This window comes from Triticum dicoccoides, chromosome 6A (genome assembly GCF_002162155.2).
Source record: "Triticum dicoccoides isolate Atlit2015 ecotype Zavitan chromosome 6A, WEW_v2.0, whole genome shotgun sequence".
Lineage (NCBI taxonomy): Eukaryota > Viridiplantae > Streptophyta > Magnoliopsida > Poales > Poaceae > Triticum > Triticum dicoccoides.
This window is the reverse complement of record NC_041390.1, coordinates 277,280,521-277,290,594: the sequence shown is the minus strand read 5'-3', so window position 1 is coordinate 277,290,594 and position 10,074 is coordinate 277,280,521.

Here is a 10,074-nt window from a genome sequence, read left to right as displayed (position 1 = left end):
TCTCGTTTATTATTCATTTAAACTCCAAAAGTTTGAAATCCTAGTCAAAATCTACTAACAACAAGCAACACAAGCAAGTTTTTAATTAATCCTATTTAAATTATTAACATTCCAAAATTTAGTATTTTGGGATGTTACATAGTAGAAAGTATCATGTACTAGTATCATGTGCATGATACTAGCGTATGATACGGGACTACCTTTATAGTGCCATGAATTACACAAAGTAGCATAGTATTTAACATGATACGGTATCTACCTATGTTACTCTAACCCCCCCTCTTTTTTTAATTCTTTGCCACATCAGCATGTTTGCTATTTCCATGTGCATGATACCAGCTAGTAAGATACCACATTACCACCACTATGGTCAGCCTTAATTATCACATGCAATAATTTAGTGCACCTTGAAATCGGAATGCCCGCTTGACTCTCCTTCTCCCTCCGGCAGTCACACCACTCCACCCTGTGTGGAAAAATTTGCATGCATGACTCTCCTCCCCCCGTGCTCGTCCAATCTGTTGTGATCAGCAATATTTCCACCCCTTCCTTCCCCCGTAATTTACTCCAAAAAATATGCCCACGTAGCTGTTACGTTAATCACGCAACATGTCTTACGGGACGCTACTTCAGTTCCTTAACTGCAGGTGCATTGGGACACTGACAAGTGGGCCCAACAGGCATTGTCCCACATGTCAGTGATGCAACTACACCTGCAGTTAAATCATTAAAGCTCAGTCCATATGATGAGGACATCAATACAATTGTCACACCCACAACCCCTACTGCTACATATATTGGACCAATTACTAGCGCTCGCGCACGCCAATTAAATTATCATGTACTTTCGTTTCTTGGTAATGATTCTAAGTTCATGAGAATATGATGCTGCCTAAAGTGGATACATTTGTTTTGCTTACAAATGAAGGGCCTGGCATGGATAAGATGGATGAACATTGGAGCAAGACCAAGCATGAAGATGATGACATGTGCAAGGCGGACAAGAACAGAGTTACAAGTGATGGTTTTAAGACTTTGAAGCCACCATAAGGAGTGCATGAAGCCTTGGACGAAATATACAAGATGCCACTTCATAAATTTCGTCCAGAGGCTATTCTAGGTGCTGCATGCCCTTATTATTGGGCCAGGACCATGTAATTTCAAAATACTTTAGTATAGGCTATTTTAGAGTTTGTATGTGTGGGGAAACAAGAGTTAGGGTTGGTTTTGGACCCCTCCTTCAGGGGCCACGAAATCCCCCCTCTTCCTACATATATACAACCCTTAGGGAATCGTTTAGACTTTGGGTTTTGTTTAGATTAAAAGTTCGCCATAGCTGCAACTTCGCATACTTCGTTTGTGTTCAACGACCAACCAAGACATCACAGAACCCCACCTTAATTAATAAAGCTTTCCTCTTATATTCGCAATATCCAGATTGCAATTTCAGTTTCTTGCTTGTTCTTCATTTGCTTGAAGGAAATAGACCTTCGTGGTCAGGTTGATCATGGTTCGGCATGGTCAACAACCCCTTGGAGTTGGTTTAGTGATTGCTAAGGCGCGACGTCCTCTCACGATCGTAGTGGGATCAGCAAAGTCGACTCCACCAAAAAGATAGCCACCATCTCATCAAAAAATCGGGGCCCTCGCCTCTATCAAGTGGTATCAGATTTCCAGGTTGCTCGGTGAGATTTTACAGTTTTTCATAGTTTAGATCAAGTCTATTCTTCATACCTACAATCCACGAAAAGCCACAAAAAATTAGGGTTAGTTCAGTATGTCCGAACCAGTCTGAGCCTTTGCATGTTCTTTTCAGTATTTTGCTTTGTTGAATTTTCGGTTGCATCGTCGTGTCTAGTTGCTGGTCTTAGAGTCTAGTCTTTTAGAGTGTCGAGTTTTGGTCATAAGTTGTCATGCCGCCGCCGCACCATCATCATCGCCCCTGCCATCTACCACCACCGCTTATCCGTCGCTGATCCGTATCCATATACCATCACCAATCTGTATCCATATACCACCACCAATCCGTATCCATATACCACCACCAATCCGTATCCATATACCACCACGGCTACCATATACCATCACCGCTGACATATACGACCACTGCTGCCATATCTTACCATCATATATCCACCACCAATCCGAGTTCTTTTCATATTAGGTTTGTTTTCAAGATCCATCTATTTTCCGATTCGTGTTTCCTTGCCTGAGTAGGTTTCGAAAAAAAAGTCTAGAGACCCCCGGGCAGTTTTTAGGACAAAATTTCGGCAGTCGAAAATAATTTTCCCCATCCTATTTTTAGGCTTTTCTGAGTCTTTTGAGACATTCGCCATCATAGTAATTTTTTGTCGCACTTTTTCGTCGACGCTGCCCTGATTTTCGAAAAAAATGTCAATTTTTTGTCGTGCCTATCCTGTTAGTTTGACTTGGGAAGAGTTTTGATGCACTCACCATTATAGTGATTTTTCACAAAATAATAATAATAAGAGTGCAAAAAAATTCAGAGTGTGCTTTTCCCTTGTTTATGTGCCACGTCTTGATCTTGTTTGTGTTCTAGGCTCGCATCTCTAGTACGGTCTAGCCTAGTACCAACACAGTACTGTCGTTGAGCGTTTATTCAACTTTGCATCTCTAAATTGATTATTGATGGCCCTTTTTGCTACCATATTATTTGCCTACCTAGCTCCACATACATCTAATTCATGCATTTTACTCTCCCTGGTAATTGCTCTATCCAAGCTTTGAGAGTTTTGACTACAACGGTTGCCGATCACCGCGTGCTGCTGGGTAAGAACTGGTAAGAACTTGAGATTTGCTTGACGGATTTGTGACACCCACCACCACCACTTGTTAGTAGTTTGTAGGATCGTATTCTTGTGTGTTTCTATTGCTGCTAACCATGGTAGGATCACAAGCCGACAAGATAGACCGGGAGAATTTGACGAATAAGGAGCTTCATGATAAGTTTTAGCAAATGATGAGTGGAAAGGTGGAAGATGTGCTCAACAGATTTGATTAGGCCATGGAGAAGATAGATAGCATTGAGAAGGCGTTCGAAACAAAGCTCCATAACAAGTTCAATGAATTGCTCATGCGTCTTCCACAACCACCGCCCGCTGCACCTATCGCACCTCTACATCGACTACAACAACAACATCGCCTTCCAAATCAAGCCCGGTCAAACTTCTTATGCCGCTGGACATACTGTTGATGCTTCTATAGCTCCTTCTACTACTGCAGAGGTGGAGGACCATTATGAGGATGAGGTTGATCAATATCAGAACTACGTGCAACCACCAGCACCACCACCACTAGGTCGTCCTCATGCATATCATCACAAATGGTCAGGCTGCACTACCACCTGAGGTACGAGATCATGACCATCTTCATAAACTAAAATTGAATATTCCACCATATGAGGGTAGATATATTCCTGATATATATCTTACTTGAGAGTTAGAAACTGAACAACGTTTTACATGTTTACAATATCCTGAGGAGAGACGTACGTGTTCCTGCTACTGTTTGTGCTTTCACTAGTTTTGCATGTGTTTGGTGGTTTGAACATTGTAAATTATATCCTATTCCAGCTACTTGGGCTGCTTTGAAAAATGTTGTGCGTACTCGTTGGGTTCCACCATATTATCAACATGAATTGCTTCAAAAATTGCAGCATTTGAGACAAGGAAAAATTATGTAGAAGAATATTATCAGGAATTACAAACTGGTATGATTAGATTTGGTATTGTTGAGGATAATGAAGCTATGCTTGCATGTTTTATGGGTGGATAAAATAAAGTTATTCAGGCCATTCTAGAGTATAAGGAATATAATAATATCAATGGTTTATTCCATCTTGCTTGCAAAGCTAAACGTGAAGTGCAGGATCAACATGCATTGGCGCAAACTAACTTTTATGCAGGTCGACCTTCATCATGGACACCGCGTGCATCCTCTACTTCCACCCGTTCTGTTGCACCAGCACCTCCGTAAGCTGCCACCTCCAATCATGATACAAGAAAGCAGGCACAACCACCACTATCTGCTAAGAGCGCACCTTCTGGGCCTGCACAGAGCTCTTCTTCATCCATGGCATCAACATGGCAAACACATGATACTATTTGCCGTTGTTGCAAGGGTGGAGGTCATTTTGCGAGAGAATGCCCATCTAAGCATGTGATGATTGTTACTGAGGATGGTGGGTATGAGTCTGCTAGTGACTACGATATGGAGACTTTGGCTCTTATTTCAAGTGAAGAACATGGTGAAGATGATTCTGATCATGAGACGCAATACATGGCTGCTGAAGATGTTGACAGGTATGAATGTTTAGTTGCTCAACGTGTTTTGAGTGTGCAGGTTGGACAAGCTGAGCAAAATCAGAGGCATAATTTGTTCCATACAAAGGGAGTTGTGAAGGAACGTTCTGTTCGCGTCATCATAGATGGAGGGAGTTGTAACAACTTGGCTAGCATGGAGATGGTGGAGAAGCTATCTCTCAGCACAATACCACATCCACATCCTTACTACATCCAATGGTTCAACAATAGCGGCAAGGTTAAGGTAACACATATTGTTCGTGTGCATTTTAGTATCTGTACATATGCTGATTATGTTGATTGTGATGTGGTACCCATGCAAGCGTGTTCCTTATTACTTGGTAGACCATGGCAATTTGATAAAAATTATGTACGCCGTGGTAGAAACGATCAGTACACTCTTGTTCATAAGGATAAACATATTACTTTGCTTCCTATGTCTCCTGATTACATTTTGAAAGATGATATTAATAGAGCTAATAAAGAAAAACAGGAGAAAAATAAGAGTTAAAATATGATTGTGGCAAAAGAATTTGAGCAACAAATGAAGCCTAATAATAAACCATCTAGTGTTGCTTATGAAATTAAATTGAAAAGTGCATGTTTACTTGCCACCAAATCTGATATTGACGAGCTATATTTTAGCAAATCTCTTTGCTATGCTTTTGTGTGCAAAGAGGCATTATTTTCATTCGAGGACGTGCCTTCCTCTTTGCCTCCTGTTGTTACTAACATTTTGCAGGAGTTCGCTGACGTCTTTCCACAAGACGTGCCACCGGGATTACCACCTATTCAAGGGATTAAGCATCACATTGACTTAATTCCCAGTGCATCGCTATCCAACCGTGCACCATACCGTACCAATCCAGAGGAGACGAAGGAGATTATGCGTCAAGTCCAGGAGCTACTCGACAAAGGTTATATACGCGAATCCCTTAGTCCTTGTGTTGTTCCTATTATTCTAGTGCCGAAAAAGGATGGACATCGCGTATGTGTGTTGATTGTAGAGGCATTAATAATATTTCTATTCGTTATCGTCATCCTATTCCTAGGCTAGATGATATGCTTGATGAATTGAGTGGCTCTAAAATATTCTCCAAAGTTGATTTGAGTAGTGGATACCATCAAAATCGTATGTGGGCGATGAATGGAAAAACGACATTTAAAACTAAGTTTGGATTATATGAGTGGTTAGTCATGCCTTTTGGGTTAACTAATGCACCTAGTACTTTCATGAGATTAATGAACAAAGTTTTACGTGCTTTCATTGGACGATTTGTGGTAGTCTATTTTGATGATATACTGATTTATAGCAAATCTTTGGAAGAACATTTGGAACATTTACATGCTGTTTTTATTGCCTACGGGATGCACGTTTGTTTGGTAACCTTGGGAAGTGCAGCTTTTGCACCGACCGAGTATCTTTTCTTGGCTATGTTGTTACTCCACAGGGAATTGAAGTTGATAAAGCCAAGATTGAAGCTATTGAGATTTGGCCACAGCCCAAAATGGTCACACAAGTGAGGAGTTTTCTTGGCCTCGCTGGATTCTAGAGGTGTTTTGTGAGAGATTTCGGCACCATTGTTGCACCTCTCAATGAGCTTACATAGAAGGATGTGCCTTTTGTTTGGGGTACCGCATAGGAAGAAGCCTTCACGGTATTGAAAGATAAGTTGACACATGCTCCTTTACTCCAACTTCCTGATTTTAATAAGACTTTTGAGCTTGAATGTGATGCTAGTGCAATTGGATTAGGAGGTGTGTTATTACAAGATATCAAACATGTTGCATACTTTTCTGAAAAATTGAGTGGGCCTAGTTTGAACTATTCTACTTATGATAAAGAATTATCTGCTCTTATTCGAACCTTAGACACATGACAACATTATTTCTGACCCAAAGAATTTGTTATACATTCTGATCATGAATCTTTGAAACACATTAAAAGTCAAGCAAAACTGAACCGTAGACATGCTAAATGGGTTGAATTCATTGAGACTTTCCCTTATGTCATTAAACACAAGAAGGGTAAAGAAAATGTTATCGCTGATGCATTGTCTCATCGTTATACTATGCTTTCACAACTTGACTTTAAAATATTTAGTTTGGAGACCATCGAAGATCAATATGTGCATGATGCTGAATTTAAAGATGTATTGTATAATTGTAAGGGAGCGCATGGAACAAGTTCGTCGTTAATGATGGATTTGTGTTTCGTGCTAACAAGCTAGGCATTCCAGCTAGCTCTGTTCGTCTTTTGTTGTTGCAGGAGGCGCATTGAAGAGGATTAATGGGACACTTTGGCGTGAAGAAGATGGAGGATATACTTGCGACACATTTCTTTTGGCCAAAGATGAGACAGGATGTCGAGCCTTTTGTTGTTTGCTGCACTACATGTCAAAAAGCTAAGTCACAACTCAATCCTCATGGTTTATATATGCCTTTGCCTGTACCTAGTGTTCCTTGGGAGGATATATCTATGGACTTTGTTTTAGGTTTACCTCAAACAAAGAAGGGGAGGGATAGCATATTTGTTGTCGTGGATAGGTTCTTGAAATGGCACACTTTATACCATGTCATAAAAGCAATGATGCTCCTAATGTTGCTGATTTGTTCTTCCATGAAATTATTCGTTTGCATGGTGTGCCAAATACAATTGTTTCAGATCGTGATACTAAATTTCTTAGCCACTTTTGGAGTTGTTTATGGGCTAAGTTGGGGACTAAACTGCTTTTTAGTACCACATGTCACCGCCAAACTGATGGACAAACTGAAGTAGTCAATAGAACATTGTCTACTATGGTTAGGGCTGCTTTGAAGAATAACAATAAAATGTGGGAAGAATGCTTGCCTCATATTGAATTTTCGTATAATCCTTCATTGCATTCTATTACTAAGATGTGCCCTTTTGAAATTGTGTATGGTTTCCTTCCTCGTGCACTTATTGATTTGTTTTCTCTTCCATCTTCGGAGAAGGTTAATTTTGATGCTAAACAACATGCTGAATTGATCTTAAAAATGCATGAGCTAACTAAGGAGAACATTGAGCGTATGAGTGATAAATATAAACTTGCTGGAGATAAGGATAGAAAACATGTTGTCTTTGCACCTGGAGATCTTGTTTGGTTACATTTGTGTAAGGACATATTTCCTGATTTGCGCAAATCAAAGCTAATGCCACGTGCTGATGGTCCATTTAAGGTGTTAGAGAAAATAAAGGATAATGCATATAAACTTGAGCTGCCTGCAGATTTTGGGGTTAGTCCCACTTTTAACAATGCAGATTTGAAGCCTTATTTGGGATAGGAAGATGATCTTCCGCCGAGGATGACTTCATTTCAAGAAGGGGAGGATAATGAGGACATCAATACCATTGGTACACCCACAACCCCTACTGCTAGATATACTGGACCAATTACTCGAGCTCGCGCATGCCAATTAAATTATCGGGTACTTTCGTTTCTTGGTAATGATTCTAATGTTCATGAGAATATGATGTTACCTAAATTGGATACATTTTTTTGCTTACAAATGAAGGGCCCGACATGGATAAGAGGGATGAACACTCGAGCAAGACAAAGCATGGAGATGATGGCATGTGCAAGGCGAACAAGAACGGAGTTACAAGTGATGATTTCAGGACTTTGAAGCCACCATAAGGAGTGCGTGAAGCCTTGGACGAAATATACAGGATGCCACTTCATAAATTTCGTCCAGAGGCTATTCTAGGTGCTGCAGTAAGGGTCAGTTCTCCCAAAGTTACTCTTTACTTCACCACTTAAATCTCGGGACGAGATTTCTTGTAGTGGAGGAGATTAGATTTGTAACACCCTCGGTGTCATGCTACAGTAAACCCTGCTAATGGTGCCACGTCATTACATTATTGTTACTAATCCTCACTTGATCCAAATCTTATTTCAAACTCAAATTCAAAACCAAGTTTAAAGTCAAAATTCAAATTTTATCAAACATGAAACTAAAATGTTCGAGGTGTGGCAAATAGTCCCCGGATATTTTTCATGTTGAAATCATATTTTTTTATAATGTGTTTAAATGCTCTAAAAATAATAAAACAGGGGCTAGCTGTTTATTTTATAAAAAAGTATATTACAAAAGAAAAGGTAAAGAAAAGGGGAAGCCCCCAGGCCTAGACCACCTCCCAGCCCCGCTGAGCCTCGGGCCAGCCAGGCCGGCCCAACCCTGCACTCCCTCGGTCGCCTTTCTTCGCCACTGCTCACGCGACCGGGCGCCTGCGACCGAGCAGTCCCTGCCGGACCAGCTCGTCGGCGTCACCGCGGAGGCGATAAGGATGCCGCCCCCCTGCGGCGCCTCGGTCCCCTCCCCCACTTGCCCCCTCGCTCCCCACTCCGTCCTCCACTCTCCCTCTCCCCAGATCCCTTTCTCCCCTGCGCACACCCGACACGGCCGCTGCTGCCGCCTCGCCGTGACCATGGCCGACGACCTCCCCGAGCCAAGCGAAGACGTCGAGGAGCATCGTCGGCATCTCCTGTGTCTACTACAGCCAGCAGTGCGAGCTGGGAGGCGTTGCTTCCTCGGATCCTCATCGTCTTCCACCTTCGGCACCGCCGCCGTCACCGCCTCATCGTCTCCGCGGCCAGCGTTGTCCCTTTCGTCCGAGCTTGCGCCAGGAGCTCCACCTGCCTTCCCTGCTTCCCCTACGCAGATCCACTCGAGCTCGGAGCACCCACCTCGACCGAATCGTCCGTCTTCCTCGACTACGGCCGTTGCAGCCATCGCCATCGATCAGCACCACCGGCGCCTCCCGGCCTCGCCGAGATCGTCCACGGCTTCCCCGGGGTGAGCCGCCGCCCGTTCCCCTTCTCCCCGCCTCGGACTGCCGCTGTAGTCGCCGCCTCCTTCCTTACAGGAGCCCGCCCGAGCTTGGCCGTGCCTGCGAGCCGCCACTGCTGCTACTGGTGCGGCCTGCTACTGCTGCTGCAGCCCACGCACACCCAAAGCCACCCACGCCACGACGCCCCGTACTCCCGCTGGCCGCACGTTGTTGCTCTGCTGTTGGTGCTGACTGCTTGACGTTGTCGTCGCTGCTGCATGCTCTGCCTGATGCCAACGCTGCTCCTGCCGTGCTACTTTGCTCTATGCTGCTCGCTGGTACTGCTCCCTACTGTTGTTGCCTTGCTCACTGATGCCGCTGCTTCGCCTCAACGCTGCTGTTGCGCTTCTTTACTGCTACTATTGGCTGGCCATGGCCAAGGCCATGGCCGTGTGTGTTGCGTGGTGTGTTCTGTGTGTGTGACCGGCCAGGATCAATTAGTTTAGGCTAATCTAGATTTAGGTTAATGATTGCTAGGTTAACTGCTAGCCAATGATAGTACCCCCCCAATTAGTTAATCTAATGTAATTAAAGTCTAGTTTAACCATAGACAATGACATATGGGACCTGCCTAAACTATTCATCCTTTGGCTATTCAATCTTTGACTAGGTCAACCCACCCCACTGGCCCCACTGGCATACTCATAGGCTAGAGTAACACTAGGTGACAAAAGTATTTATAGTTTTTTTTCGAATTAAATTAAATCCAGTAATTACTAGAAAATATTTGAAACCTTAGAAATCATATAAAATAATCCGTAACTCGGTTGGAAAAACTTTGTACATGAAAGTTGCTCAGAACGACGAGACGAATTCGGATACACAGTACGTTCTTCCGCCACACACCCCTAGCATATCAAACACGCAACTTTTCCCCTTCGGTTCATCCGTCCGAAAAAC